This window comes from Pleurodeles waltl, chromosome 6 (genome assembly GCF_031143425.1).
Source record: "Pleurodeles waltl isolate 20211129_DDA chromosome 6, aPleWal1.hap1.20221129, whole genome shotgun sequence".
Taxonomy (NCBI): Eukaryota; Metazoa; Chordata; class Amphibia; order Caudata; family Salamandridae; genus Pleurodeles; species Pleurodeles waltl.
The window spans coordinates 1,617,324,971-1,617,349,635 of record NC_090445.1 but is presented as its reverse complement, the minus strand read 5'-3'; positions in this window follow the sequence as shown (position 1 = coordinate 1,617,349,635).

Below are 24,665 nucleotides of genomic sequence, written 5' to 3'. Positions count from 1 at the left end.
CCTGGAAGAATGCAAAGACAAAAAGAAATGAGTGTAACCATTGGAATATATTAAAATGCAGTACGCAAAAATATACATATAAACACTATTTACAAAATATACACCAAAAATAGTAGTCCAGGTATTGCACCATTTATAGTCCGTGGACCCCTGGCCCAAAATGCATGGGCGAGGCCCACACACGATACCAGATCAAAACAGAGAGAACACTGCAGGGGCATCAGATAGAAATACAACAGGCACTTCAGGGGGAAGGGAAGGGGGGGCACCTCAGCCGGATGAGTGCACGACGCCAGATCCACGAGGGGGCTCCATGCCGAATGATGTATCCTGGGGAGTGCAAAGCCACAGTCTCTCAAGTCCATACAGTGGGTGGGTTGCCCACTGTTCAATCCTTTGGAGTGCAAAGCCACAGTCTCACAAGTCTCTACCGTGGGTGGTTTGCCCACTGTTCAATCCTGGGGAGTGCCAAGCCACAGTCTCACAAGTCTCTACAGTGGGTGGTTTGCCCACTGTTCAATCCTGGGGAGTGCAAAGCCACAGTCTCACAAGTCTCTACAGTGGGTGGTTGCCCACTGTTCAATCCTGGGGAGTTCAATCCTGGGGAGTGCAAAGCCACAGTCTCTCAAGTGGATAACAGTCTCCACTGGTTCTGGAGGGGGACTGGTGCCCAGAGTGCTTCATCCTGTGAAGGATAGAGGTAGTAGATGCATATCTCCACTGGTTCTGGAGGGGGACTGGTGCCCAGAGAGCTTCATCCTGTGAAGCACAGAGGTAGTGGATGCATGTCTCCACTGGTTCTGGAGGGGGACTGGTGCCCAGAGTGCATCGCACACCTCGTGACGGTCCCAGTTGCGTCGGTGCACCTGCCGGTCATGGGCTAGCGGTGCTTGAGTTGGCGGTGCCCTGTTCAGCGGTGCTTGAGTTGGCGGTGCTCTGTTCAGCGGTGCTGGAGTTGGCGGTGCCCTGTTCAGCTGTGCTTTAGTTGGCGGTGCCCTGTTCAGCGGTGCCTGAGTTGGTGGTCCTTCATTGCCCAGCTGGGCTGGGGCTGGCGGTCCTTCATTGGGCAGCTGGGCTGTGGCTGGCGGGGCCCTCCTGGGCAGCTGGGCTGTGGCTGGCGGGGCCCTCCTGAGCAGCTGGGCTGTGGCTGGCGGGGCCCTCCTGTGCAACTGGGCTGTGGCTGGCGGGGCCCTCCTGGGCAGCTGGGCTGTGGCTGGCGGTGCCCTCCTGTGCAGCGAGGATGGGGCTGGTGGTGGCCTCCTGAGCAGCGAGGATGGGGCTGGCGGTGGCCTCCTGGGGAGCGAGGATGGTGCTGGCGGGGCCCTTCTGGGCAGCGAGGATGGGGCTGGTGGGGCCCTCATGTGCAGCGAGGATGGGGCTGGCGGTGGCTTCCTGGGCAGCGAGGATGAGGCTGGCGGTGGCCTCCTGGGCAGCGAGGATGAGGCTGGCGGTGGCCTCCTGGGCAGCGAGGATGGGGCTGGCGGGGCCCTCTGGACAGCGAGGATGGGGCTGGCGGGGCCCTCCAGGGCAGCGAGGATGGGGCTGGCGGGGCCCTCCTGTGCAGCGAGGATGGGGCTGGCGGTGGCCTCCTGTGCAGCGAGGATGGGGCTGGCGGTGGCCTCCTGTGCAGCGAGGATGGGGCTGGCGGGGCCCTCCTGGGCAGCGGGGATGATGGCGGTCTTCTCCGCCGTGCTGCTCCTCCCAGACTTGCCGGGTTTCTTGTGGCCCTTCCCCACCTTGGGAGGAGTCACAGCTGAGTCCACACTCCCACCGGGACCCCTGGGAGCGGCTTGGGTGGCTGGAGTCTTCCCCCTCTCCCGCCGGGCACTGGCCAACTTCTGGTGCTTCACAGGGGAGGGGGACTGGCTGTGCTGTGGCTCTGTGCCACACTGGCTGTCCTGGTGGCTGGTGCACTCCACATACCTGTGACCACAGGCACCACTGGTCCCGGAGATGTTGTGGCTGAGGTGCAAGTTCGGGACCTATGAGTTGGTCGGGGGTGGGAAATAGGTTAAGGCTGGGCAGGAAAAGTTGTTTGGACACACTGGGACGGGTAGCTGGAGGGGGTTTGGGAGTGGAGGAAGAGGTGGTGGTTGTAGGAGATGTACGTTTTGTGGCTTTGGATGCAGGTGCATGCGCTGGAGGCTGTCGTGAGGTGGATGGCTGTTGGGTGGGTGTGTGCCTGCATTTGTGTATCTTCGGAGGGGCGTCACAGACACACTGGGAGAGGACACAGCGGACGTGTGTATGGTAGTGGGGGTGGTGACTGCACGTGAGCGGGGTGTGGTGGTGGGTGTGCTTTTGCGGGACGTAGTGGCTGTAGAGGTAGTGCATGCAGGTGTGAGTGTAGACGAGGCTGGGAGGGAGGAGGGAGACGATGAGGAGGGGGACACAGTGGCGGCAGTGGATGTTGGTGTGTCTGTATGTGTGTGATGCTTGCGTGAGTGCCTGGGGGATGTGTGGTGCTTATGTTTGCCTGAGCTTCCCTTGTGTGGTGAGGTGTGTGCGGGCTGGTCTGATGGTGTGCTTGGGATAGGCAGAGGTACAGCGGATTGGGTCTGGGTGGAGGAAGTTGGAGGGGGGAGGCTAGACACAGGGACAATGGCTGCCATCAGTGCTGAGGCCAGAATTTGAAAGGCTCGGTGAAGGGCCGCCTGACCAGAATGAATGCCCTCCAGGAATGCATTGGTTTATTGCAACTGCCTTTCTACACCCTGGATGGCATTCAAAATGGTAGACTGCCCAACAGTGAGGGACCTGAGGAGGTCAATGGTATCCTCACTGAGGGCAGCAGGGGTGACAGGGGCACGGGGCTGAGGTGCCTGAGGCGAAGGTGATGCCCACCCTCCTGGGTGAGCGGGCACTTGGCAAAGGCTGAAGGGCTGCTGGGAGGGCGGTGCTGGTAGGGGGGGTGGCGGCTGTACCTGTAGATGCGGGGGGCACTGATGTTGCCGCCACCACAAGGGAGCTCCCATCGGAGGACGAGTCCGTGTCGCTGGTTTCAGCTTCTGTCCCTGCCGTGGTGCTCCCCTCGCCCTCCGTCCCACTGGTGTATTCTGAGTCCGTAGTGTGGCCCTCCACTGCCATGTGGGATGCAGCTCCCTCGTGCTCCGGTGCCACTGCTCCTCCGCCTGATGATGCTAATGCACACAAGAACAGGGAGACCACAAAAAAAGGGGGCGGGTGAACAGAAGAAAGACATGTTGAGTGCATGGATTACCGCTACCGTTGGTGGACAAGACAGACACAGAAGCCCTCTGCACTACGTCGCGCTGTTGGGCTCTACAGTGCAATTCATGGGAAATGGCCTCAAGGCTATAAACGACATCTGCACACAGATGACACAGGTGCATGAATAGCTGTACTTGGCACTCTACAGAGGTGGGGGCCACAGTGCCATGCCTTATGGAGAGCCTAGCCTACGGAACTCGCCCTGGCCTAGGGAAACCCACAACCCTCCTCCCCCACCCAGACACCTCCACTGCGTGCAAAGTCATCTGAATGAGAGTGTACTCACCCCCTTGTGTCTGCTGTGATGCCCTCAAGCGCCCATCCAACTCCAGGTAGGCCACCGCCAGGATCCTGAACATCAGGGGGGTCATGGTTCGAGGGGAACCCCTCGCATGTTGGGAGGCCATCCCCAGCTGAGCCTCCGCCGTCTTCTTGCTCCAGCGGCGAATGTCCTCCCATCTTTTCCAGCAGTGGGTGCTCCGTCTGTGGTGGACCCCCAGGGTCCGGATGTCCTTGGCGATGGCACGCCAAATATCCTTCTTCTGGTGGGCGCTGACCTACATGAAATGTACAGGGGAAGAAGAGAAGTCATTACCAACTGCGCCGTCAAAGTGAGTGACCCCCATCCCTACCCTTGCCATGTGGCACATGCACCCACCGTCTTTCATGCACGCAGAACTCTGCCCCCTTTCTTCTTACAACCAGCCCTCTCCACACAGGCATAGCCCATACAACATGCTCCCTGTGTAGTTACCTGTTGGTCTGGAAGACCGTAGAGTAGCGTGTACTGGAGGAGGACCCCATCCACGAGCTTCTCCAACTCCTCCGATGTGAAGGCAGAGGCCCTTTCACCTGAAGCATGAGCCATTGTCTCTTCCAGACCGAGGTCACAGCAGCACTTGCAGTGTAGGTCCTCTCCTGTTGAAGATCAGGTATCAAGTGATTCAACAGATAGAAAATGGCGGTCACGTCCACGGCGGTGCGTACCATCACCGCCGGCGTACATCGTCATTGGCTCCTGGAACCCATAAGTTCCAATGTTAACCAATGCAGCATTGCGCCGCAGTCTTCGACCGCCTACCGCAACGGTGTACAATGCCAGTTACCTCACATCCCATTGTCCCACTTTACAGGTCAGGCAGCCGCCATTTCAGGGGCCCACATTCCCTAATTACCAACTGCGTCACACATACCTAGGCCTAGTCTCAACACATATACAGGCCACATTTTGTGTATGAATGGTGTTCTGTGTAGACTGTGGGTACATACCTCTGAGTTGTTTGACTCTGTGCTCGCTGTTGTCCTTCATAGGCACCGTCCGCTGGGACATGTGAGGAGATGGCGGAATCCTCCGGTGTACCGACCGCTGGTGGACCTATCGACAATGGAGGAAAGAAATTTGATTATCACCTACAGGTTTGACCGTGCCACAATCCAGGAACTGTGTACCCAGTTGGAGCCTGACCTGATGTCAGCAATCCGCCATCCCACAGGAATCCCCCCTCAAGTGCAGGTGCTATCAGTGCTCCATTTCCTTGCAAGTGGGTCTTTTCAAACAACTGTGGCCATGGCATCAGGGATGTCACAGCCTATGTTTTCCAACGTATTGTCCAGAGTGTTGTCTGCCCTGCTGAAACACATGCGGAGCTACATTGTTTTCCCTCAGGTGGAGGATTTGCCTACAGTGAAAGGTGACTTCTATGCCCTTGGACATATCCCCAACATCATAGGTGCCATTGATGGGACCCATGTGGCTTTGGTCCACCCCCCACAGGAGTGAACAGGTGTACAGGAACCGGAAGAGTTATCACTCCATGAATGTACAGATGGTATGTTTGGCAGACCAGTACATCTCCCATGTGAATGCCATGTTCCCTGGCTCAGTGCATGACGCCTACATCCTGCGGAATAGCAGCATCCCTTATGTGATGGGTCAACTCCAGAGGCACTGTGTGTGGCTATTAGGTGACTCTGGTTACCGCAACCTGTAATGGCTACTGACCTCAGTGAGGAATCCCAGGACAAGGGTAGAGGAAAGCTACGATGAGGCCCATGGGCGAACTAGGGGGGTGATCGAGCGGACCTTCGGGCTCCTGAAGGCCAGGTTCAGGTGTCTGCATATGACAGGTGGATCCCTATTCTACTCACCAAAAAAGGTGTGCCAGATCATCATGGCCTGCTGTATGCTTCACAGCTTGGCTTTGCGACAACAGGTGCCTTTTCTGCAGGAGGATGGTCCAGATGGCGGTGTTGTGGCAGCTGTGGAGCCTGTGGACAGTGATGAGGAGGAAGCAGAGGAAGAAGACATGCAGAACAGGGACTCAGTGATGCAGCAATATTTCCAGTGAAACACAGGTGAGAATACATTCCTGCCTACTACATGTACTTTTACACTTCTACCTCTATCCTGTCTGTCGTTTTCACCCAGTGTATGGTCACTGAGTTGCCACTTTCCCTTACGGTTTCACAGGTGTGGGTCCCAACGTGTCTCATCTGCTTAGATTCCTCATGGACTAGACCTATGTGACATAGGTATGTTGACATTACTATTTCAAGAACATTTTGTCACTGTAATTGCAAATACACTATTTCGAATTCACAGACAGACTCCAGATCTTTTGGTGCTTTAGGTGTGTTTATTTAAATACAAAATATTGGAGGGGGAAGTTAAATGGTGAGGGGTGATGGCGGAGGAGTGTCCATGGCAGAGTCCTGTCTATTAGTCTCACAGGTGCATTGCCCATATGGGCATAGGAAGTGGATCTGGGGAAGTTTCAATATGGACAGGGTGACAAAGTTGGACAGTGGGATGACAATCAGTGTGGTCTCATTTCTTGGCGGGGGTCTTGGCATCGTGCTCTGTCTTGTTCCTGGATCTCAGGGACCGTTTGCAGGGTGGTTCTCCATCTGCAGGGGGTAGGGTGCTGGTGTGGTGGTCCTGTGGCGGTGCCTCCTGTCCACTAGCGCCTGCGGAGGTGGTGGGCAGTTCATCGTCCATGGTAGTGTCAGGGGCCCCTTTTAGTGCCACAGTGTCCCTCCTGGTGTTGAGTACTTCCTTCAGCACCCCTACGATGGTGCCCAGGGCGGAGCTGATGGTTCTGAGTTCCTCCCTGAACCCCAAATACTGTTCCTCCTGCATCTGCTGGGTCTCCTGAAACTTGGCCAGTACCGTTGCCATCGTCTCCTGGGAGTGGTGGTAGGCTCCCATGATGGAGGAGAGGGCCTCATGGAGAGTGAGTTCCCTTGGCCTGTCTGCCCCCTGTCGCACAGCAGCCCTCCCAGTTCCCCTGTGTTCCTGGGCCTCCCGTCCCCTGGACTGTGTGCCCACTGCCACTGCCCCAAGTTCCCTGTTGTTGTCGGGGTGGTGGGTTATCCTGGGTTCCCTGTAGTGGTGGACACACAGCTGATTGACGTGTCCTGGGGACGGAGGTATGGGCCCGCTGGGTGGGTGCTGTGCTGGTGTTTCCTGAGGGGGAAAGGTCTGTGGTGGCCTGTGCCTGTGTGAGGGGAACCGACTGTCCCGAGGCCCCTGATGGTCCGGGCTGGTCCTCTAGATCCAGGTGGACAGAGGTGCTGTCATCACTGTTGGCCTCTTCTGTGGGTGGAGTGGACATGTCTGGACCCTCCTGTCTGGTGACGTTGGGTAGTGGTCCTGCAGGGGTGGAAAGGCATGATTATTGCATCTGTGTGTGTCATAGTGTGCAATGGGTGCAATGGGTGGGTGACCGTGTACCCCAGTGCTGGCATTCCTTTGTGTGAGCGTGTGTGATGATGGTTTAGGGGGGTGTATGGGTATGTGCAGTGGGCATGCTTTAAAATGGGTGTCCATGCGTTGTTGTTGCATGCAGTGCTTGGTGTTGGGATGTGTAGTTTGTGATATTGGTACATTTGTGAGGAGTTGGAGTGATAGGGGTGGGGGCGATAGCATGCAGGTAGGGTGGGGGATGTAATAGTTAAGATTTGACTTACCAGAGTCCATTCCTCCACCGACTCCTGCTAGGCCCTCAGGATGCAGAATGGCCAAGACCTGCTCCTCCCATGTTGTTAGTTGTGGGGGAGGAGATGAGGGTTCGCCACCAGTCCGCTGAACCGCCTGGTCTTGTCTTGAGACCACGGAACGCACCTTCCCCCGTAGGTCGTTCCACCTCTTCCTGATGTCCTCCAGATTTCTTGGGTGTTCTCCCACTGTGTTGACACTGTCGACTATTCTTCGCCATAGCTCCATCTTCCTTGCAATTGAGATGTGCTGCACCTGTGATCCAAATAGCTGTGGCTCTACCCGGACGAGTTCCTCCACCATGACCCTGAGCTCCTCCTCCGAGAACCTGGGCTTTCTTTGCCGTGCCATGGGGTGGTGTAGGTGATGTGTGGGGTGGTGTGCGTGGGGTGATAAGTGTGGTGATATGTAGTGGGGTGTGGTGTTTTGTGTGTGGAAGTTATGTGGGTGATGGTGTTGTGTGCCTGTGGATGCTAGTTTGTTGATGGTGGTGTCTCTCTCTGGCCTTCTCTCTGTAATTGTTGTCGTAGGGGTTTGTGGGTGATGTGGGTGTGTGTTTTATATTGTATTGGGTGTGTGGGAGTGGTGTGTGTATGTGTATCAGGTGTGTGCATTTTGAATTGTCCAATGTGGTGGTGTTTAGGAGATGTGTGTGTATTTTGAGCGTGGATTCGTGTGTTGTGATAGTGTGGGCGTTTTTCTGTTGGCGTGACAGTGTTGGTTTTGTTTTCGCCAGTTTAACACTGACCTGAATTGTTTTTTAAGTGAATTTCTATAGTTTTTAATTCTATCTCTTAACTCTAATGTCCCTGTAACCTTTGATTTTTTTCAGTGAATTTCTATGATTTTTTAAAAACATTAATTTTAATTACTTTAAGTTAATCCAACCACTGTGGCATACCCTATACAACCACCACTGAGGCCTACCATCTATAAGCACCCAACCCTGCGCCACACAAGGTCATTGGCTATGTGCAGTGGAGGTTGTCTGTAGGCCAGTCCCTGTGGCATACCCCTATAATGCACCCAACTCCATGCCATGCACGACCTTCAGCTGCGTGAGGTGGGGGGTTGGCCTCAGGGTCTGGCCGCAGGCAAGGCCTTGCAGCCAACTACCTATAAGCACCCAACCCAGCACTACATGCAACTGACAGGGGTTGCCCACAGGGCCTTGCCTCAGACCAGGCCCCCTATAAGCATCCAACCACATGCCATGAAGGCCATCAGCCGTGCATGGCAGGGGTTGGCTGCAGGGTTTGGCCACAGGCCAGGTCCTTCAGTCAAAACCTCATTAAGCAGCCAAACCCAATCATGCACGATCTTCTGAAAGGAAAAATGGGGGAAAGGTAGGAATACTCTGACCCCCTAGCCCAGGGGTCTTCAAACTGGGGGGTGGGCCGCCCTAGGGGGCCATAAGTGATCCTAGGGCGGCACCAGGCTCTGGTCAAAAGAGGCATTATGCAGATAAAATTGCTTTTTTTTAAAGCAGAAAAACGTTTATTGCATTTTTAAAAAGGTGACGGAACTTAACTGCAATGTTTAAATAAGTCTAGACATATTTAAACATAGCCAACTTAATAGAATTATTGTAAAAAATTCTGAGGTGGGCCGATAATTTTATTTTCCCCACTGGGGGGCGCGGCATTAAAAAGTTTGAAAACCACTGCCCTAGCCCAAGTGCTAGATTCTCCAAGGGACCTCACTAAGGCAAAAAGCATTTTTAAAAAGATTGGCAAAAGTTACAGTGGATTCGCAAATCTGGTGAAAATTGTTTTGAAAAAAAAACAAGCACAGTCTACTGCGCTTGTTCAGTATAGTCCCTAGGTTGGCCAGGTCCTGGTGCCATTTTCCACAATAAAAAAAGGAGGGAGCACATAGGGCCCCCATCCTAGGGCTCTTTTAAGCCACCTTCCTGGGCCTTTATGAAATTTTTAGAGGGGGGCTGCACAGACTCCCCTCCATTGGGCTGTTAAGATGCCTGAGGACCACCAACTCCCTGGGGCTTTCCTTTAAAAATGAAAGGGGACTGTGTGTGGGTCCCTTGGGCTCTTTGAAGCCCCAAAGACCACCACCTCCAAGGGGCCTACAAAAACCTTAAAACTGGGGTCCTGTGGACCCCATCCCCTGGGGCCCTGCCACATATTTAATGTGAGGGGGCAGTGTGGTTCCCCTCCCCAGGAAGATTTCAGGCCCAGGGCCCCCATATCCTGTTGCCCAGCCACGTCTACGTAGGTGCCGTGGCCACAACCAAGGAACCCAGTTTGCAATGATGGGGACTGCTTGGTGAGCCTGAAGACCCACCTACCTTCCTAGTGGGCTCCCCATCTCCTGTGGGACTCGGCATTGCTCACACATGCAGAGTGCTGCTAAATATGCAGCTCCTTGCATGCAGGAGCAATCTTTCATCTGTTTCCCTGCCTGCATGGCTGCGGGCAGGGAAAGACATGAAAACACTGCTTCCAGCAAGCGGGAGGTGTTTTACAGCTACTGGTTGCTGGGGGCGCAGTTAGTGTTTGCTTTCGTTTGTTGGGGGATTTCATAGCTCCCACCAAGTGAAAGTAAACAGCTATCTCCGGAGGGTGGGCACCTCAGGAGATATAAGGAGCCAGAACTAGGGGGTGGCAGTCCCCAGGGCCATTAATGACTCCAAGAGTGTGGCCACACACCCCACTCCTTTAATTGGCACCGGCTGGCCCCAGGGAGACAGTGGTCCCTGGGGCCATATATGGCCCAGGAGGGGAGCTGCATGGTCCCGCTCCTTCTTATAAAAAAGTAATTGGCCACGGGGAAGAGGTGGTCCCGAGGACTGGAGGGGGGGGCGCTGAGCCCCCCCATATAACTTTTAGTTTGTAGTCCCAGGGAGGTGGTGGTCCCTAGGACCCTGGAGGTTCCATGCAGCTCCCTGCTTAATCTTCACATTAGCCCCGGGGAGGTGGTGGTCCCCTTGGAGGGCTCACTAATGCCCCCCACCATCTCCATTTTTAATATATAAATTTATGCCCCTGGTACCAGCACACCTGTGGGCTAAGTTAACAACAGGCAAGGGAGACTGCACTCATGTTTTTAAAACAAATTCTGCGGATCTTCTGCGGATTTTACCGAATTTTTGTTTTAAATTATTTTTTGCCCTGTGGGTCCCTCTTCCCACTTTAAAATATGTATCCGGCCCCATTGGTAGGCCCTGGGGCCCTGGGGGTTCATATGGCCCCCTGTATAACTTTATATGTAGCCCTGGGGAGGTGGTGGTCCCCAGGGCATGGTAAAGCCCCAGGAGGGGGGTCCACGTGGCCCACCTCCATTGATAAAATAAAGCCCTGTGGAGGTTGTGGTCCCTGGGTTTCAAAAGAGCTCAATGGAGGGATGTCCGCAGCCCACTCTACAATATTGTTATAAAGTCCCAGGGAGGCCGTGGTTCCTGGTGCTCAAAAGAGCCCTAGCAGGGGGACGTGTGCAGTCCCCTCATTTTATTGCCACATGCCCTGGGACCTGGCAAACTAAGAGCCTAAATTGTTAACAGCACCATGGCTAGGGAGTCAGGGTATTTCTACCATGCCCCATTTTCTTTTTCTTAAAATATTTTTGTTTGGAACTCTGCTGAGTCCAAGTCCCAAAATGGCTGCCAGCACTACCTGGTTAAAGTGTTGGCAGCCATTCAGATCTCTGCATGAGATCGGAAGGATTTACGAAGGGTTTCTACCTCTAGATATACAAATGTGTTTTCCTTTCATTGTCTCAAAAACTACTAAACAGAGTTACACCAAATAACAAAACGTTACTTTCTAGACCAAGTGCTAGCATTCTGCCAAATTTAGTTTAATCCCATCCAGTGGTTCCGACTGTATTCGTGTTAAAAATCCCTACTTGAAATTGCACAGGGAAAAAGCATTTTGGGCCTCCCTTTTTTCCCAGTCCACGCTTACCAGATTACTCTGAAACTTACAAGACAGCTGCTAAACTGACATTTGTACTAATTTTGAAAATTTCACGAAGATTCTTCAAACAGAGCCAAAGTTATGACAAAATAAAAAACACTTTTTTCCTATGGAAGCTAGGTCCGAAGTATAACTACCTACTGGTGACTGCCAGTAGGTTAAATATTGATCTGGATGAACAAAAATATATGACAACAGAACATGTAATAACAGTAACAATGTACTTCCTGACCAAAATACATAAAAAATTGAAAGAACCCGCTGGGCAGACCTATTATATTCGCCATAGGCACACTTCCAGAACCAGTATTAAGTTATGTGGATTTTTTTCTGGCACCTTTTGTATGAAATTTAAGTTCATATTTGAAGAATACAGGAGACCTATTAAGACATCTACAGGATACTCCATGGCAACCCATATACAAGTTGATAACTGTGGATGTTGTATCATTAGCACCAGCATAGAGAAGGAAATAGGAACAGCATGTGAGTATTTCTTGAGTAAAAGGAACATACATTTCTTCCAACATAACAAGTTGTTATTGGAAATGATAAGAATGTGTCTCACTCTGAATATTTTTCTTTAAAGTGCTATATAAGCAAATATGAGGCAGAACAATGGGATTTTCTTTCAGTCAAACTACCCAAATATAACCGTGGCATGGTGGGATGAACAAGTAGCATGGGCATCAGAAAAGTACATGTATGTAAATGAAACAACCATGTGGCCACATTTTATAGATGATTTGTTCTTAATCTGATATGGCTGTGTGGAGGAATTTGAGACATATTTACCCATTTTATACAGTAATACAGCAACTCACAAAATTATGTATCAAATCAGTGAGTCCAGAGTAGTATTTCTGCACACAGAAAAATATATATGTAAAATAATATATCAGATTGCATCAGAAGATTGCAGCAACAAATTCCACATCACACACTGAACGTTTTCACCAACAAAGTTTAAAATGTGGCATCCCTTACGGTGAATTTATGAGAATGAAAAGGATTTGCTCCCAAATAGAGGGAAGAAATAAACATAGTCTAAAAACCATCCAATGTTTTGAATCAAGAAAATTTCCCAAACAGGTGATCAAAACAGGATTAGCCAAAGTTGAACAGATGAACAGAGAACAAATTCTGAGAGAAAAACAAAAAGAAAAAGAGGCAGGAACTATGTGATTGATCACAACATGTTTTGCAGAAACAAAACAATGAAATCAAATATTGAAAAATCATTGAGGGCTGTTACAACTGGATCCAACGGTGGTGACTGTAGTGGACAGCCATCCCTGCATAAACTACAGAACAGCGAACAACTTTAAAGATAATTTGGTACACAGTCATTTCAGAGCGAGGAAGCTAAACTGGTTAAAACAGTCAAGGTTTCGGAATGTAAACAGTGTAAGGTCTGCACAATTGCAGTTTAAAAGTAGGCATTTACCACAGGCAATAACCAGAAAATGAAAATCAGACAAATCATAGCATGTAAGAGCCAGTAATTGGTTTATGTGATTGAATGCCCTTGTGGCCTACAATACATTGGCAGCACAATTTGTGAATTAAAGAAATACATTCTTGAACATGTAAGAGCAAGGAAAAATAAAGACAGAAGTAATGCAGTGGACAAGCATATGGAGCAGAACCTTTAGAGTGATTGGTTTAAATTGAAATTCTATGGAATAGATAAGGTAGACAAACCTGAACGAGGAGGCAATATGGAACGTAGTCTAACACGGAGGGATTCCCTCTATATTCTATCATTACCCACCTCAACACCTCACAGACTGAATCAGGATGAAGAATTATTTGTACTCTTGTAAGAGACATAATCAGTAAGAATTAGAGTAATTGCGGAGTAGCCTGTCTTACACTATGATATAAAAATAAGGCAAAAAAATAAGGAAAAACAATCTTACTCCATAATCTTAAGTGTTTAAAATGGACTAAGTTAAGGAAGGATGAGTGATTGAACTCATAAAAAAGTTGTTTTGGTCAAATAACAGGTCAAAATATAAAGTGGCAGATATTTGGAGAGAAATTGGAAATTTATCTTAAGGAGAAAAATAGAGAATCCACTGGAGTGTATCCAGAAATTTTGCCTCAGGATAACTTTTTTAAATGCACAGACACACATATTTTTCACTTTCTACACTGTTCTCAATTGCCATTTTAGAGGAATAACCATGAAATACGGACCACGAACAATGTGATGCTATAAGAGATAATGCCTCTGCCCACCAGAGGACAAAGGGAGAGTGATAATGGAAATGGTGATCATAATGAACTTTAAGGACTGTATGCGGAAGCAAAGAAAGGTCAAATCAGCCCACTGGAGGGCTATGAATATGAAAGTAATGCATAATTTTGAGGCACAGTCAAAATATTGTAATACCTGTTGGCAAAATATATGAAAGAACATGAAAAGTGTGTTTCAATCGCGAGCCCACAGAGGTGCAATTTAAATGAAATTATAGAAAGCAATGATAAAATTACTCACCCAAAAACTACAAATACCAGCAGTCACTGATTTTGCATTTGAAAGAGAGTAATAAAATTGTGAATAGATTGGAAGTTTTTGAATTATGATGAAAATATAACCCTTGCATTATGCAAAATATAATGGCTGCTGCTTTTCCTCTTGTTTTTAACTTTTATGCAAAATAGTCATCTTTTTATTCACCTTAACACATGTCAGTAGTCAATGAAATTGATGGTTACTAAGGAGCTACAACTCCCATGTCACAGGAAGCTGTGGAAAAGGGGAGAGAGGAAAACTTTCTTAATCATGTTAAAAATTGATGAAGGACTAATACACTTTGGCGGTCATTCTGACCCTGGCGGTCAAAGACCGCCAGGGCGGAGGACCGCGGGAGCACCGCCGACAGGCCGGCGGTGCTCCAATGGGGATTCCGACCGCGGCGGTAAAGCCGCGGTCGGACCGGCACCACTGGCGGGCTCCTGCCAGTGTACCGCCGCCCCATTGAATCCTCCACCGAGGGGATTCCGACCCCCCCTACCGCCATCCAGATCCCGGCGGTCCGACCGCCGGGATCCGGATGGCGGTAGGGGGGGTCGCGTGGCCCCTGGGGGCCCCTGCAGTGCCCATGCCACTGGCATGGGCATTGCAGGGGCCCCCGTAAGAGGGCCCCTAAATGTATTTCACTGTCTGCTGCGCAGACAGTGAAATACGCGACGGGTGCAACTGCACCCGTCGCACAGCTTCCACTCCGCCGGCTCGATTCCGAGCCGGCTTCATCGTGGAAGCCTCTTTCCCGCTGGGCTGGCGGGCGGCCTGAAGGCGACTGCCCGCCAGCCCAGCGGGAAAGTCAGAATTACCGCCGCGGTCTTTCGACCGCGGAACGGTAAGCTGACGGCGGGACTTTGGCGGGCGGCCTCCGCCGCCCGCCAAGGTCAGAATGAGGGCCTTTGTCCGGTGAGCAAGGTCCCAGGCAGACTGAAGCACAGCCGGAGCTTTACTTACCACTGTATAATTGAAAATAAAGGAATTGTTACCTACCCTGAGAGTGTGACTCGTCATATGCTGGGAGCAGCATATTGGAAACTTGATGTGAAGTGGCATAGTCCTGCCATGAGTACCACATCACCTGAATTGAGAGCTCTGCTAGAACTCAGGAAATCAGACTATCGGGAGCAAATATATATATATACACATATTTGTGGCTAACCTTCTGCTGTGAAGGCCAACCTTCAGCCGCACGCAAAGGAAGGCCATGCGTGGCAGTGGTTAAATTAATGTTTAGTAATTAAATATTACTTTACTTTAAAAAACCTACAAATTCACTGAAAAAAACATAGGTTACAGGGGCGTTATAGTTAGGTTCAGATTTTGCACACACAAAAGCATAGAAATTCATGAGTTATTGTTCTACTTATCTCAAAATACTACAATTTGTGTCCTATTCCACAAACAGCATCAGATGACACGTTTTCACCACATCAGATCTTGATCACATGACCCGTGAGGCAGTACATTTCATTTTAAGCATGACATTGTGATAGGAAAATAAAAAAGACTTAAAACCACATTGTCCTCTCTCTCACAGGCAGTTCACAAATAAAAACTTTTCATACTCAATACTGTCCTGACATTCATGGACCAAATACTAGCTATACCAATCTGGTGATGGGCTGGTGGGTGGAGCAGGTGACCTGGGCTATCGACCTTGAGCTATGGACTGATAAAGTTGTCATATAGCTGCGGTATGCCAATGGTATTTTTTGTATCTGGAATAGACATGACAATGATGTGAAACATTTTGTCGAAGTACTGAATCAAAATACGTTTAATCTGTGGTTTACCAAGAACTACAGCAAGGTAACAATTGATTTCCTGGATTTCAGACTCACAGTAAAAAAATCATACACTAGAAACTGAGTCATTCAGGAAAAGTACAGCACGGAATTCCATTTTGCACTCAAGCAGTAATCACCCACCTAGCTTTCGTCAGACTATTCCATATAGCGAATAAATTCCGGCTGCAGTAGCTCATTCTTGTACTCAATATGAATGCAAAGGTTTACCTTGGAATATTGTAGCGATTACGCCTGTGAGATATATATATAACAATAAAGTTCCTGTAAGCTTTTTGTTTTTTAAGTGAAAATATATATATATATATGTATATATATATATACAAATGTATATATATTCACTTAAAAAAACAAAGATTACATGGACGTAATAGTTAGGCTCACAAAGTTTGAACGTACAAACCATAGAAATTCACCTGTTATAGTTGGAGTTATCTCCAGTAATTATACTATTTCTACATTTTTCTAATTCTATTTCCTAACTATAATGTCCCTGTAATCTTGTTCTTTCAGTAAATTGCTATGTTTTTTTAAACATAAAGTAATTTTCATTACTATACGTCAATCTAACCACTGCCGCACAGGGCCTTCGGTGGTGCTTGGTGGCTGCGCATGATAGTGGGGTTAGCCACATGGCCTTGTCTGCAGCCATACCCTGCCGCTAACCCTCCTAACCACCCAACCTGAAGGCTGTGCACGGCAGCAGTTGGCCGCGGGCCTGGCTTGCGGCCAGCCCCTTTGGCCAACCCTCCCAACCCAACACTGCGCATGGCTTACGCCCATGTGCAGTGGGTGTTGGCCGCTGGTCCACCTGGCCCCCCTGCCCCAGCCAATTTCAGCCTTAGGGACCCCATCCCCTCAGGGCTTGGCATGCTAATTTGTTTTGTGGGGAGGTGGGTCACATGCCCCACCTCTCTCCCCTGGCTGAATTTGGCCCCAGGGACTCCAACCCCGGGTCCCACCATTAATATAATTTTTTTCCCTGGGGGAGATGCCACGTGGCCCTCCTCCCTGGGCTGATCTGGGCCCCAGGATATCATCTCCAAGGGCCCAGCTTATTTTTGGGGAGGGGGTCCGTGCAGCCCCCTTGGGCCGATCTCTGCCCTGGCGAGCCTATCCCCCTGGGGCACAGCCATGTCATCTGGGTGCCCCCCATGGCACCCAGTCAAAATGGATGGGGACCAAGAGGGGAACCTGAAGGCCCCCGCAGTCCCAGCTGGCTCCCTGACTACTGTGGGAGCCAGCATTGCTGTCACGGAGATGGAGCTGCTAAAGATGCAGCTCCCTCTCTGTGGGAACAATAGTTTCCTCTGTTTCCCTGCCTGCATGTCTTCAGGCAGGGAAACAGAGAAAGTCTTGGCTTCCAGCAGGTGAGAGCTGTTTGTCAGCTCTCACTTACTAGAACTGGAGTGTTTGCTCTCACTTGGAGGTAGCTGTCAAAGCTCCATCCAAGTCACAGCAAACATTTATGTCAGTATTCACACAACTATAAGAAGTGCATTGTGGGACTTGTGCCTAATGTGGCTGAAATATCTACTGAAGACTTACTGAGTCCACTGACACCATAATTCTGATCACTGGTGAACTGTGAACTATGCATAATCATGGCTGCATGCTGGTGGATGAATGTTAAAACCAAATAGTCTGTTGCCAATTGTGATATTCAATCAACCAATGGGAGTGTGTAACAGACATATAAAAACTGGAGATTGCAGCCCATCCATTCAAAATGGGATTGAAAAAGACATATTTATGGTGAAGCGCATCTGCCTACAAATAAATTGGATTTGTGGAAACCCGTAGCATGCTCCTTTGTTCCATGTGGAGGTTTTGGTATGGATTTATGATGTGCAGTCACTAGCACGTGTGGATGCACCCGCTCTCAAAAGTGTTCAGAGGTTGATTAGTGACTTTTGGTAATGATATATATATATATATATATATATATATATATATATATATATATATATATATATATATATATCACACAAACATACATATTTATTACCTCTTGACGGTCACCAATACATAGTTATAGTTAGGCCCTAGGACCTGTGGCCAATATTTCCCCATGCACAGTTGAAGGCCGTGCGCAGCAGCGGTTGTATTAACATATGGTAATTAAATATTAATTTTATTAATTTATGTTAAAAAAGACCTAGAAATTCACTAGAACAAACAAAGGTTACAGGGACATTATAGTTAGGTTCAGATTTTACACACACAAAAGCATAGAAATTCAGCAGTTTTCTCAAAAAACCATAACTCATGCCCTAAGGTAACTGCAACTCGTGCCATTTCCATGCACTGCTAATTACCCCACATATTACATCAGTTATGGCATCTTCTATAACATCAGTGATAATATCACTGCAACATTTGCAATAACATTATTTGTAAGAAAACTGTGCCTGGGGGGAGACTCAAATTATATTTAACTGGACACAAGTTATATTTTCTTTTCACCCAACTGTAGCTCTCCTGCATCCTTTATTTTTCTAGTGAATTTCTAATGTTTTTTAATTCTATTTCCAAACTATAAGGTCCCTGTAACAACTGTTTTTCAGTGAGTATATATATATATACATATATGTACACACACAGACACTCACAAGGCAGTAAAATGTGTTTCTCTGATGTCAGTGTGGGTGCACTGTGATAGCTCACATATGATGTTGTTTGTATTGTAATGCATGAATGTGTTTTTTTTTTTAATAATCCTGTAAATAAACTGTGATTAACCCAGATTTATTTTCACAAGCCAAATGTGTGTGAGTATACATATGACCCTGTTTTGCACAAAGTCGGTGACCACATTGCGACCTCCTTTTCCAAATCTAACATTATTAGTTCTGGACCCAGGTCCATAAGAACGCAATTTGACTGACATGACAAACAACAAATGTATTTTTTGTAACTATTTATTGGTGATTAAACTAAAACAAAATAAAAAACTGGGTGTCCAAACTCAGGGAGACAAAAAATCATTCCATGTAAGTGGTCTGATGGGTTACCACTGGGTTCTTTGCCACAGTCAAGACAGTGCAGCGTAATTCAAGGCATTATGTATGTGGCGCTATCTGCTGGAGGGCAGAGCATATGTGAATGTGACCTGCTCTTCTTGCTTTCTTCATTTAGCAGCATTGAACTAGCAGGAAGGCCTGCGTTGAGATTCTTATGCATTTTGGAAGCATCAAAGGAGTATTTTTCCACGTTCCTCTATTCAACTCCTTGTCACAGATTTTGCAGACCACTTTCTTTGTGGATACGTTCTTCACACTGATGGAAATGTTAAAGGACTCCCAAACTATCGATTCAGGAGGACCTCTGCTTTCCTTCTCAACATCCATCTACATGTCCTACACCTGTTGGAGCATCACAGAGTGATGAAGTGATAGTGCTGCAATCAACATATACAGCAGCAGCTTCTACTAGATCCAAAAGGGTATCTGTGGTCTGGAATGTCTTTACTTTTACAGCTGTGGAAAAAAAAAAAATACATAATAGCCGAAATGTAACTGGAACTTAGTGCAAAAAGGTGATGCAGGGTGCCCAACATGGGTTTTAATCTATGGGCACAAGTGGCATGTGGAATATTACAAAACTTTAAACATTCAAACGAAAAAAGGCACAAAAATACAAGAAAACCTCAATAAAACTACACAAAAACATAAAATATCAAAAGGCCAGATTAGCCAAACCAAAGCCCTATGCCCAAAATCCTCTGCACACAACTAGAGGTTGTGTGTAAAGAGAGTCAGATTGGAAATTTGCAGAGGATTGGGCACCCACTGGCCGGAGGTCAGACCTTACACCCAACTCCCACTACGCATGACTGTAGGCCATGTGCAGTGGCCGACCCCCACAGGCCAGGACCAGCGCAAACTCATCTTGTGGAGCCCTGCTGCTACAGATAGCCTCGGACAGGTGCATTGGTGGTTTGTGATTGGCAATCAAACTCCCATGCAGCTATTAACAAGCTATGCATGTAGTTTGCAAGTTGAACTTAATTCTGGTAAGTCAACTTCTGTGTAAGTCCTTCAAATGGTGCCAGCATCAGGGAATAATCACTTTTGCCACCCCTTAATCATGCGTCGCTAGATCGAATTGCATCGAACTCAACAACTCAGAATTAAGCAACAACATGCAAGGGGTCTGCCATATTTTGTGCAAATCTATGAAATGGCAACAAAGTCATTAGCAAATCAAAAATATTTGATACCCTTTTTAACGTTGCCCCTCACCTTGTTAGACCTCATTGTAATTTGAAATTCCCACAATGTACTTAACCTAATAACAGCAGCACAATGTTATACAATAAATAGCACCACTGTCAACAACAGATAAACGCTTATAGGACCAGGGCTGGACTGGGAACCCAAACCAGCAGTGGCAAATTTTGTCAGGCCAGACTCTGTATAGTGCGTACTGAGCGATGAGTGAGTCTTACCACAAGGTAGGTTTGGGCAGGTTTCCCCCCAAGAAAACTTGGAAAATAATGGCAGAAAAGGTAATTTTGCAGCACACTGTTCCATAATTATTTAATGTAAAGCATGGTAATTGGTGTCCTTACTTTGCACCAGGATATGAAAGATCATGTTATGAGATGTTAGCATCCTCCACCCCATAAGCGGCACAGCAGGGGGGCTTTAGAACAGGTGGTGCCCGGTATGACAATTTTTTGGGGGCTCACCTCACACATGTACTCCTCCTCTACGAATTCCCTTTCTGTCAATCTCCAACAGTGTCCTTCGGTGACAAAGAAGGAACAGCCAATAGATATACACAAGTACATTTAATATGTTACAGCTAAATCACCTCAGCCACCACTACCTCCTGGTTTCACCAACACTTCCCAATTTAAATTCAAACACCAGCATTTTCATCAGTTCACCACAACATTCTGAACATGTTACATATCTAAGATTCTAGATAGGAAGATACTACGCATCTCCCTTACTATGACTACAAATATTATGGTAGTACAACTTAATTACATCCAAGAGCATAACAATGGTAAGTTACATCACATGATAAACTAATAACATACTACCCAAAGAAAACAAGCTTTAATTAAATAATTAAATTAATTATTCTTTACTATAACTCAACACTGTTAAAAGTCAGGCAGAAATCACCATCAATCCAAAATGATTACTTTAAAATTGCATCACAAAACCACAGAAGGACCTCTGACAGCCATTGACATTTGCCCAATCTAAAATGTGGCTGCTTGGACCCTGTGGTCAGTTCAGAAAATGGCATCTGAAATCTGTTGAATACAGCCCAATCCAAAATGGCGCTGCTCGCACAGTAAAGTTAATGAACAATTAAATTCTGACGTGTGCTGATTGATTAATTTAATTAATATTAAGGTTTGAAGGAGAAATGCACTTTATCCAAGATATGCTTATTTCACCTATCGTGTTTTATTTGGAAAAGAGTCTTTCATTCGCTTAATATGTGATGTCACTCTCGTAGGATCAAAGGCGGCAACAACCTGAGAATATCTGAACTTCCTTCTGCAGTGAAGCCGAGGGCAGACAACAGCGACATGGGACATTTATGCATATTGTCGGAAGGAGTGATGATTGGACATTGGTTGCCATGGGAACGTCCTCATGGGTGTTGTGGTTCTTTCATGTTTTTTTTTTGTTGAACTTTGAACCTGCTGTTGAATAAAGAGTGAAGAAAGGTGTGCATAATCCTCGACTCCGGTCCTGACATAGAATTAACTGTGACACACTCAATTGAGGGGAAGCGCGTGGGAGGCGCTTGAGTGAGAGTAATGAAGATTATGGCAAAACCAACTGTACCTTAATTGTTGAGGGAAGAAGCTCACAGCACCATGAAGGAAACCATATTTGTAAAGCAGAATAAATTATATGACTTGCTACAATAGTGCTTCTTGAATTTATCCTTGGAAGTGTTAACGCGTCCCTTTTATGACTAATTTACACACATTGGGACTTGTTTTAGGCCGATGAATCTTTTGACCCTGATTGAAGACACCTTAGGACGAGATAGCTAATCAACATGTCAATCAATAAGTCAATAATGTAATCAATATTCACTACAACAAGAAATTTCACTTTAGTCAAAGTCATTAGCAAATTCAAGACACCACCATGACCTTTCAGTCATGAATAACCACACCAGTTAAGTATGATTTTGTGATATTTATTCCCTATTGATTACAATTCTAATAGTAAGTTTATTTATCTTAGCAACAATAAGCTTATCAACATTGTCATAATTTGGCAATTCGAATAAGATTTAATCAAAGCAAGAATTATGAGAATTAGACCATAGCATGACGTCAACATAGGTTAACCTCAGCAGAGTATCATTAGTACATCATTCAACAAAGCATAGATTCAGTCATTTGTCTATTTGCTTCAGTTTAGTGAACCCCTTAACTAACCTCTGATTAGCATTGGCATGTTGGGCTTCATGCAAAACTATTTAGTAACACCAATTTGGAAAACATCTAGCTATGGTCTCTGTCAAAGAAGTAGTTGGTACCTAGAAAGGAAAAGCAAACAGACAATTACAATATCATTGTCATATAGTTGCCCTCCAAGTTTGGATCAGCCCTTAGGTTCGGTCTTCATCTTCAGGACATCAGTTAATTTGCCATCAGTCAGGAACTCAGCACAGGCAGGAAGGGCAAAGGGTACTTCCCTCATAAGGATGTAAAGTATAAACAGGCAATCTAAGGGCAAGGATGGTTCTAACTAAAATTATCAAGTCACTAATCAAAGTGATAAAGTGTTTGGATCATAGCAAATCGCATCAGCATCTCCCCCAGTCTCTCGCCTATGCCTCCAGTTCTCCCCTACGATCTAAACTACTTCCTTGTGACATAGATTTTTATCCCTTTTTCATTGTACATTCCCCTAAAATGTAATTGGACAAGGGGTTGCACCCCACTATCTCTAACCAATTAACTTTACATTAGGTCATTGAATTTGTCACCCCATAACAGTTCTCACGTATTTCATTGGTCCTTATGATTGACGTCTTTAGAGGTAGAATGTCCGGTATGATTTCATCCTTTTGCGATTCTTTGCGCATCTTCGGTCAGTAGCTCCATTGTCCGTACCGGTTTAGGCGACCTTGTACATAACGTTAATCTACACTGTTGCGTTTAGCTAAAATGTTTCTACAAGCAGGATGAACTTCATGAGAATGGATCTACTACAATTACATGCAGCTTCTAGTTTGAAGAAAACAAGAGTTCATGTCCTTTAGCAAGTCAACACACTGCACGTTTAGAAAAACAATTTTTTTATGAGAGTCAGGCAGCTAGCCCCCGACTCATGCTAACTAAGGCCTAAAAGATTTATTAACAAAACTTTAGTAACTTAACCTTAATAATTAGTGTAAAACTATCTTCTAATATATCATCAACATTAGTCATTTTCATTAGTCCCCATGTACATTGGTGGCCACTCCCCGTGGTCACATTTAGAGTACGCATTTAGTAAAATACATTAGTACATTTTCTATGCAGCATTATTATACATTAGTTCATAAACTTTTCATGTTAATATTAATTATATAAGCTACGCTCTCTCAGAAGCATGTCTCAGTTAATAATTCAAAAGGTTCATGGATCAGTGATAATGAGGTGAAAGTGTCAGAGATTTTTCCACTCATTGCCAATGTGACAAAGCAGGAACAGCCGATAGATATGCACAAGTAGATTTGATAAGTTGCAGGTAAATAATTTCAGCCACTACTCCGGCCTCCCTTCACCAACACTTTCCAATTGAATTCTAAATACCAGACCAACAGTCCACCCAACATTCTGAACATAATACATATGTAAGATTCTGGATAGGAAGATACCACACCCACATCTCTACATAGCCCCTTTCTCACATGTATTTAATTTGTTTTATAGCACATCACATACCCGTGTTAGGCATTGGAACATTTTACATCACACACATTCAGAGACGATGAATCATGTATGTGTAAATCAGTATATAGAGAATGTTACGTAAAACAAAGGTGACTACAAGGTGTAAGATTCAATTGTCATCCATACTGGTAGGCATTTTTTAATGCTTGGTCTGGAGAAGTACAAACTCAGGATTAAAAAAAAAAAACACAGTGGTTAAGGTTCGTTTTACTAATAATAGTGTATTTTTACCCAAACCCTTCTTAGCAGCATAAGGATAAGGAAACACTGGTGAAAAACATAACTTTCTAACCAGTATCATGCGGTTTGCATGCAGCTCTTTGATGGTTGTTCATAGCTTACTGTAGTATATTTTGCTTGTAACTTATGAACTGCAAGTAACAAAAAGGATCACTATGACAAATGCAGTAACCCATTGAGCTACATAAAAAACAGTTCTGTGATATGCATGGTCCACATTCTTTGCAGTAGGCATGTGAACCCTCTGTGCTTCTTTAGTTGAGTCAAAATTACCACTAGACAAAACTTCAAATTCTCTCCAGCAGAAACATTAACCACCAAAGTTACCCTGACATTTTTATTGTTGCCTTCAAACTCCTGGATATAAAAGGAACTCTGCAACTGTGCTTTTAAACCTATAAAAAGTTGAAAAACACAGTGCCCCCGTGCAGCAATCAGCTGACCCCCAGTAACAAAACCATCCCAGGAACAAAACGGGCCCCCACCCTTCCAGCCTCTGAGGGAAATGCCTGATGCCCTGTACAGACAGTCTAGCCTTGATGATGACCCTCCCCTTTAACTGTGCCCGCTTGGTGGATTTGGATGAAACTCAGCATATCAAAAGTAAACTAAGCATGCTCATGGATGTCGATTCACCAAAATGCTAGGGGTAGCGGAAATGACATTATATATCCTTTGACCTTAATGATGTCACAGAAAGTGACAACATATGACCTTTGACTTTGAATATTCCTAGGCAGTGATGTCTCATTACCTTAGTCCAGATGATGTCACAATAATTAACATTGATGAATTTCCAAAATAATTGCATGATTAATATAATGCAAACAAATATCTATTTTTACATATCATCTATGTAAAGGTGTAGATTTAATATGTTAAAGGGACAGTTACTTAAATTGTAGTAGCAAGGAATGTGATTTTGATGTCTTCTAGTGGAGACTAGAGGGAGGGGGCTTCCCTCCCCTGGGAACATTTTGAACAAAATGGGCTCTAA